This window comes from Lactuca virosa, chromosome 2 (genome assembly GCF_052849685.1).
Source record: "Lactuca virosa cultivar CGN04683 chromosome 2, Lactuca_virosa_CGN04683_v6, whole genome shotgun sequence".
Taxonomy (NCBI): Eukaryota; Viridiplantae; Streptophyta; class Magnoliopsida; order Asterales; family Asteraceae; genus Lactuca; species Lactuca virosa.
Window position 1 is genome coordinate 123,109,239 of NC_136427.1, and position 8,613 is coordinate 123,117,851.

Genomic DNA, 8,613 nt, shown 5'->3' on the forward strand with positions numbered 1-8,613 from the left:
ATTATATTATTGTGGGTTGAAAACCCTATGTACTCACCAGGTTTCCCAACCAGACCTACTCCAGCTTATTTCTATCACAGGTGTCGATATGAAGTTACATTACACTGAGAGATTAAAGAGGTGTAGATCACTAGTGATAATGAATGTAAGTTCTGTTTATGCTTATTTTTCTGTATTGATGATGACATCCCGAATGTTTTAAAATGAATAAAAATACATTTCTTCGGAAATGCTTTGATAACGTATTTATCATGTTTTACTGGGAACAAATTCCGCAATATTTTTATCAAAAGAAGTACTTTAATTTTTATAAAGCATAAACAAAATCGGTCTTTTCTGGCCGTGAAAATGGGGATGTCACAGACCATATCTACCATTTGTGAAATCTTGCTTTGTCTCCTTTCTTACCGGATGCAAAAGCCCCCTGTTTCTCACATTTTTCGACAAAAATCCCCACAACTTAGAAAGGAAAATGATCATAACCCTAATTATGCACCTAGTCGATCGTTAATAGCTGCACTCTCTCCATTTTAGCTCCAAACCTTGGTAGAAACAAGGGAGGAAGAAAAAACATCGATTAGGGTTTCAGGAGGAAGGAGTGGAAGTTGTGGTTCGAATCAGGGCACCACTAAGGTAAGTGTGAACTCTCATATGTCCCTATAATGATTTTGAGCTTCCCCGCCCGCTGTGGAGGCCAGAGTTGCCTCAGGAAGCCTTAAAATCATCGTAAAACTGCTAAATTTGAGATTTTCTGTTTTGAGCATTCTATGTCAAGTTTGATGAGTTATAAACCTTATTAACCACTTCTAAATATGTAATATAGTCCCCCACATAAAACTTAAGATCAAGTGTTTACATCTAGAACCAAGGAAAAAACCTAAAAAACGATTGAAATCTCACATTCACCATTTTAGTAGGATTTTTGTGGTTTAGATCTTTTTCATTGTATTTTCTAAGTTTCAATCCCCTAATTCTTGTCAAACACTTGTAATAATCAACCTCTAAGCTTAAGGACTTTTTGGAATGTGCAAACTCTTGAAAAACCACCATAAAATGTCTTTAAAACTTCTTGTTTCACTCATACTTTTGGATTTTAGTTCTAAAATATTTTCTGTCAAGTTGTTAAGGTTATTACTTGGACTCTTTGACACCTAGGAACATGATCATGCTTCTAGAAAAAAAAAAAAAGAATAACCATGGCTATTAAAAAACTGAAAAAAAAAAAAAGAATAACCACCTCAAAATGCTCTCAAAGTTTCATTTTTGTGTATTTATTGGGTTTTTACGTATTGAACAAATATCGTTAGTTTTTGAGTTGTTGGATATGTTCTAGATCTTTTTGTAGGTTATTAGGACTAGTACCTTGTCTCTTTCGGGTTTCGACCGTTGTCAGTCCACATAGTTTTCACGTTATCAGTAACATAAGCATTTATAATAGGAACTGAGAAGGGACTCAAATCCATATATCTCAAGTTATTCTTGATAACGAGGCTACGAAAAAATCATATGCAGACTAATTCCTTATATACTTTATACTGAGGAAGGTATATTTTGTCGCTTGATTGATTCTGGCCTACGTTATACCGTGATTCTAGACAACCATGGACACTTGATATTAGTATCTAAGTTGAGATCGTTCCATTTACCTAAAGGCGCAGGTAAAGGTTTCAAGTTCCCTTACAATGTTGCTTCCTTACTTAATAATAATATGATAACCCACATACCTCTTTAGGACAAGTGTAAAAAAGTTGTCCAAGGTTATTTCTAGTCGTTGATGTCCTTATAATACCCTCAGAACCACAATCGCAATATGACATTTCTTTGGATTATGAGAAATGAATTTTTAGTATTAATTTTAACAAGGTAAAGAGTTTTGATGCTTGAGTTCCTTTATATAATGACATTTAATAAGGTTATGGTTCCTGACAGTATTCTGGAAACACATTCCGAACCCACATTCCAGAATTGATATTTCAAACCCTAATTTCGGAACAATAATTGTCCTAGATTCCTAACATATGAGTTGTCATTTCGAACAGTAAAAGTCATAGATTCCTGACATTTGTATAGTTATTTCGAACAGTAAATGTCATAGATTCCTGATAGTATTTCAGACCAACTATTTCGGAGCCAGGTTCCGGACCAACTATTTCATAGATTCCTGACATATGTGTAGTCATTACCCAACAGTAAAATTCATAGATTCCTGACAGTATGTGTAGTCATTTATAACAGTAAATGTCATAGATTCTTGACAATATTTCAGACCCACCTTATTTTGGAACCCCATTTTGGATCCGGAGCCACTTTCCGGAATGGCTATTTCGGACACTTGCTTTTCAACCTTAAAATGCAGCTAGCATGAATCCTCAATGTTGAAATAAAATTGGAATGAGATCATATCACAATGGTGTTTGGCATTGTGAAGAAGAAGATTGTTATGTTTGTTCAAATAATAACCTGTTTCCGGAAGGCCCAAATTTCCCATTTTCGGATAAAATGTCTGATGACATTTTCCAAGCTATGAAGGCTGCTAAAGAAGTACACTAAATCAACGTTCAGACAATCTAGAGGAACAAGTAAATGAAAAAGAAAAATGGGTTGCTGAAGCGATGAAAGAAGTGAAACAAGTTAAGAAGTGGATTGTAAATGAAAATAAGGAGATCAATAAGTTGCATGCAGAACGGGACCGTCTAACATATGTTGTTAGAATTAGAGGAGATTTTATTGACCAAGAACAAAATATGTATCCCTTACAATTTCCTGATTTGTGGAAACCAATCTAAGTATGTATTAGGTTTTATAACGTTCTTTGCAATAATGTTAATGAAAAAGGATAAATGTCATTTTAGATAATCATATTGTTCCTTTTACAAAATTCAGTTTGAAAAGACATTACATTATCTATATTTAAAATTAGATTACATTTCTGGCCAATAACTGGGAACTTGCATCTGATGCAAACTAGCCGTGTCTACATGATTTTCAAAAAATTTCATGTAGGTCTCAATTAGTTCGAAACCATTATCAGTCAATTTGACTCGATCTTCTATTGTTGGAGTTGTCATACGTACTTTTTCGATGGTGTTCATTGTGTTCACAAATTGGCATATATCTTCAGACATGGTAATGAGGAGCATTTGCATGTTATACAATGCTACTTTTTTCCGGTCCTCAGCTAGTGAAGGCGGTAACAGGATTTCCAGTATTACCATTCGTTGTTTAGCACATTGATAATCATGAATCATTTCTAATGCAGTCGTATCAACAAGAAGTCATTTCTCGTCTTCAAGACGTGGTATAGAATACTCTATAGACAACTCATCATCATCGTTCGAGTCACTGGATATTGGAGACTGAAAATAGAATATACCTAAATTATATTAACATATTATTTAAAAACCAATGCCCAAAAAAGTATTTAATAATAATATAAAACACTTCCTAAAACATATTAATAACAAAAAAAACTAACTGCAACTAGTCTATCATAACATGTTTGTGAGCACTTGTTTCGGTGCCATCTTTCAGAGTCCTATCTACTTTCAATTTAAGTTTTAACACCCTTCTGATTTCTTTCTTAAATTTATGGGTGCATTTTCTGGTTTATTTTTTATCTTATTTTGAAACTCAGCATCATCGTTTTTTATCTGCAAAAAAAATTTTCCAAGAACATTTTAATACATAACCGTAAAAAAATTATAATTATAAAATTATTGTTTTTCGATTTTACCTTTATTGGACGCAATTCTGAAAGCTCCTATAAATGGAATACAACTTCGTCTGTACAACCCACTTTTTTTAACAACATCCACGCTAACTCATCTTTGGACTAACATATATATATATATATATATATATATATATATATATATATATATATATATATATATATATATATATATATATATATATATATATATATATATATATAGTAGTTATTTTGGATCATAATTTCCGAATAGATCATCGGGTTCCAGACCACATTCATCATGCTCCGGACCTACATTACCATTCCGGAACCCCTACAATACCTTATTCTGGACTAAAACAATCTATTAGAAACACAATACAAAGTACTTACATAACATTCATACATGTACAACGAGAAAAAGATTTAAAAAAAGGATAACCCGGATATTCTGGAGTTGTTCTTTGTGTTCCGGACCATTTCGGACAATTCTGGAACACGTAGATTGTTTTAGAAAATGAAATGCAAAGTAACTTAAAGTGTAGAACTTACTTGGCTTGACGAATCCATACTCAAAATTTGGTCCGAAATGCGGGTAAATCGTGATTCAGATCTACAAATTCCAGAGCTCGTATTCTAAATTTTTTGTGTGTGGGACCCATATATATACCATTGGGCTTGGTCCTGTTTTCGGGTCTGGAATGACCCATTCCGGATCAAAATGTTAGTTTTCAAAAAAAAAAATTGGTTAGATAAAAAAAAACAAAAAAACCAAAAAAATGGTTAGATTACTCAATGTCTAGTTAATCTTTCATTTTAATTTTATTAAAAAATCTATTAATTTGTAAAATATTCATTTTTTATAAAATTTTATTTTGTAAATCTTTTAAATCTCTTTTTTTTATCTTGATAAAAAATAATCAGTTATTAAAATGCGACTTACCAACCACCATAATTATAAAAAATAAAAGTTATTTTGATAACCATTCAAAAATTATTTTTTCTTGAAACTTCAATCTTTTTCAAGGTTTCATAAACAAGAATGTCAAGTGGATATCAATATCAAATACTTGCATAAATATTTGAATGATATACAAAAGTTTTTATAAAATAAATATTAATAAACCTTATACCAAAAAATAATGAAAATTATTCTGATAATTAATTTATAAATACTTATTTTTCTCTCTTTGAACTTTACAAATACTTTTATAAATATTTATAAAAATATTTCGTAAGTCCATTTTAATCTCCTTTTTCTACCGATCAAAAACAATTAAGTAGTTAAATATGAGTTCTAATTTTATTATAAATACGGTGATTGGTAAGTCATAGTTTAACGCTTAATTTTTTTTATCAAGATAAGGAAGAGATTTAAAAAATAAAACTTTATAAAATTAATGTTTTACATAATAATAATGTTTTTAATAAAGTCAAATGAAAATTTAGAAAGGAGTAAATAATGAATTATGAGTTAACAAAATTTTATTTTGTTGAGATACAATTATTAATTTAGTAGAAAATTTATTTTTGGTGTTCAAAAAATACTTTTATGATATGTAATAACCAATTATAATGATATTTTTAGCATAAAAAATAATAAATATTATAAGAAGTTTAATACAAATAAAATAAAAAAATTGTTATCTTTATAAATAATTTTCCCAAATCAAATCACAAATTAAAGTGGTTTTAATAAAAAAATGTGGATCAAATTATTGAAGACCTAATAAAAGTCATATTTTAAATATATAAAAGATAAGGAAAAAAAATATATCATATGATATTTTCTTTGATCATATTTTCTTGGGGAAATGACACTAATGCCCTACAATGTTTTTAGGGTTAGTTGGTTCAGTCCCTAAAGTTATTTTGTTGTTTTATAGGGGCATAAGGTTAGAACCAATCTATCTTTTTAGTCACCGTGACCTATTACAGTAGGTTTCAGTGGGCACATTAGTTCACATAGACAAATTGATTATTTTAATTTTTGATAATTGTAAAAATAAGGAAACGTGGATTTATAAGAAACCTAGATAGTCAACACCAACTTCACGCCTCTTCTTTTTTCTTTTGCAACCTCTGTCGCATTGCTTAAATCATATTCTTTGTTCCTGTTCTTTTTTTTGTCCTCCATCATCCGTCTTCCTCAACGACACAACCTCACGTGGAAAGTTGATACTCTCCTTGCAAGTCGAAAGTCGATGAAACTCTAGATAGAACTTATAATGAAGGTCAGATTTCGTTACCTAGTTACTACACTCCTTGCGAATTTGTTCTCTCGGTCTAGAAACCATGATCTGTTATCATCCTTGTAAAGGTAGGGGCATCGGTTAACCAGACGATTATTGAGGCTTTGGCAACTCATATGGAACCGGGTGACACGATCATCGACGACGATGATAAGTGGTATGAGAACACCTAACGACGAAGTGTTGAAGCATCTGATAGAGGATTGCTCTATCTCACGGAGTCTCTGGGGAGAGAAAGGGATAAAATAGGTCGTCGTTGATGTCAAGTGGGTCTTAAGAAGCTTGTAATAACATTAAAGATATCGCTGAAAAAGTTGATGCTCGGGTTGAAGATCGACCTTGTATTACATACATGGAGAAGGTGGGCCTGGTAATTTTGTTCAAATGGTTCATAATGGAGTCAAATATGGTGATATGCAATTGATTTCTAAAGCTTATGATGTTCTGAAAAATGTTGTTGGGTTAAGCACCACAAAATTAGTTGAAACCTTTGACGAATGGAATATAGGCAAATTAGAAAGCTTCTTGATTGAAATTGTTGGATTAGGTGTCTAAGCCCAATACTATAATTGGTATGTACTTGATTTGATTGTAGCATGGTCCTTTTGGGTTGCCTTCACTCATGCAACTTGACAGGATAACTAGTGGAGAGAGAGTAGAATTTATTATTTGAAATAATAAATTGGTACTCAAAATGGTTTTATTAAAAATTACAAGATTAATATATTATTTGGAAATCATATTATTAATTAGTATTTAATCAGAAACTTATTTAGCATTAATTTTGGGATTAAAGGAACTGATTAATAATGGAGGGGCTGTTTTGCAAATCATTGATAGCTGTGAAACTGGGCTACTGGACACCTTATGATGGAGTGGAATAAGATTATAGGAGGCCCTGTAAGATTTTCGTCCAAGGCCTCATAATGAGGAGTCCATGGGTTGCTTAAGCCTTAATAGGAAATTAGGGTTTACACCTGAAAACCCTAGCAGCCCTCAGCTATATATAGACCTTCTGAATTAGGATTTTCGGCCCTATGCATATGATACATAACCCTAGCCATTTTTCCTTGTCTCTCCTCTCACCTTGTTGCATTGTGTGTTTATTGAACCATTAGAGGTGCAAAATTTGGGCCACTAAGCTTTCAAGAGTTAAGGATCTTCAAGATTGTCTTGTTATTGCTACATAACAAGTGAGGTAATCTTCTAACCCTAGTTTTATATGATTTTCAAAATTGTATGCTAGTTTTAGGGTTATTGCTTTGGTATTCAATTTTCATGTTCAATTAGTGAAAAACTTAAATCCAAGGCAATTAGGGTTGCATGATCACAGAGGAATGTAGATATGCTCAAAACCCATCAGTAGTATCAAAGCCTAAGATGTTTTTTAATTGAATTGATGCAATAGTCAACTGTCCAAAGTAGCAGAAAATCATTTTTTTGTTGTCTGAACCCAGAACTCGACGAGTTCATGTATGAACTCGACGAGTTGGATGAACTCGACGAGTTCAGTGTCCAACTCGACGAGTTGACTCGTCAATTCCCTGATTTTTCGATTTTCAGATCTCGTCTTGATTAGGATAATTACCAGAATTCGTTTTTAATGCCTAAAACTGAATTTTCTAAAAGGTAATTTGATATCCTTATCATAATTAAAGGATTTGGTTAAATTTGGATAATGATAAGATTGTTTTGATTTAAAATTTAACCTAGTATTTTGAAAGGTTTTTAAAATACACCCATTTGGTTTTATAATTTAAATTTGAAATTAAAAGTTTATTTTTGGAAATTTAAATGGAAAAACCTAGAATATATCTTTATGGATTTTATTAATAATTTAATTAAAAGATTAATTAAAAGACAATTAATAAATCCATATATGGTTTAAATTTAACTAAATTAAAAGTTTAACTTATTAAATGATTAAACCACTTAGTATTTTAATAGTTTAAAATGCACCCTTATACCATATGAAATTAAAAGTCTAATATATTATATATGTATAAGAAAAGTCAGTTATACCGTTAGTAGGCCTTATTCACAAAGCTGGTCTATAAGGGGTGTTTAAGGAAGCGGCTTGTAAAATGACCGCCATTGGGTATACACTCTTACCCACCACACTCTTGACTAGTGGAGGGTCGTTAGCCGAACGGGTTTGATAGGACACTAAACTCTCATTAAAAGTATAATGAATTATAAAGTAACTAAATGCTTTTATAAAATTCTCAATCTTAGTTACTTTAGGAAAATGTGAATTTGATGCTAACCCATGAAATTGCACATTTCACCTTATTGATTGTTAGTGGAGCGTGTGTGGTTAACCGGCACACTAATATGAGACTAATATTGTTGGCAATGGGTTTATCGTAAATTATCGTTGATCAATGGAGCGTGTGTGGTTAACCGACACATTGATTAGGTGATAAATGACATCGAGAGTGCCAAGCTAATTTGCATGGTTATTTACATCTCGTTTGTGATCCTCGGCATCCCAATCACAAAGTGAGAGCATAATCGAGATTAAACATGTCATTGAATAGTTCAATGAATCTTAAAAGATCTAGGAATTTCATCTAAAACCTAGTTCGTTAAAACTTTGTTTTCATGGTGGAATTGGTAAATCGTCATTTACCTACCTTCAAATAATTTACAATTGGATTACGGCATCCC